This window comes from Cotesia glomerata, linkage group LG1, assembly GCF_020080835.1.
Source record: "Cotesia glomerata isolate CgM1 linkage group LG1, MPM_Cglom_v2.3, whole genome shotgun sequence".
Lineage (NCBI taxonomy): Eukaryota > Metazoa > Arthropoda > Insecta > Hymenoptera > Braconidae > Cotesia > Cotesia glomerata.
In genome coordinates this window covers 19,929,717-19,930,596 of record NC_058158.1, presented here as the reverse complement: position 1 = coordinate 19,930,596, position 880 = coordinate 19,929,717, and positions in this window count along the sequence as shown.

Genomic DNA, 880 nt, shown 5'->3' with positions numbered 1-880 from the left:
GTAAAAAGTTGCGGGATTCCGCCGGTAACCGGCAGGTGATCCGCAGGGGATCCGCTGGAATATCATGTGGAAGTCATATTTTGACACAAATAGGAATTTCAAATGCATTCCGGATGAAGATTCCGGATGAATATCCAAAAAATAATATGGAAAGAAAAGTTAGTGATAGATTGCAATGATTTTATTATAAATCGAGACGTAGAATAAGAAATATTAAAAAAGAAATTAGCACTAACAAAGTAATATTTTGAGCTATTAAAAAAAATTAATTTTAAAGTAATAAATTTTGTACCGAATTTTAATGAAGAGTTATCCGATTGTTGATAAGCTTCTGCCTCGGACAACAATTACATGTGATCTGAGACATTTCTTACTTTACTTCCCTCGGTGTGTAACATACTATCCTGAAAAAACAGTTTCACTCTAAAAAATCGCGCCAAGTCCACGTTCATAAGACTATAAGAAAAAATTTTTTTTCTTTACAAAAGATATAAAAATAAAGTTATTCCAAAACCATTTTAAAAAATTTTTTGAGATTTCTCAAAATCTAAAAGGCGAACCGAATTAATTAAAAATTTCACGAAATTCTAATGGCAATGATACTCTTTGGGTCGCTACTAATTCTCGATCCAATCAGTTAAGCTGTTCAAAAGTTATGTAAGAGGTTTACACACACACACACACACACACACACACACACACACACACACACACACACACACACACACACACACACACACACACACACACACACACACACACACACACACACACACACACACACACACAGCCACACACACACACACACACACACACACACACACACACACACACACACACATATATACATATTAACGTTACATACATACATATATTAAGG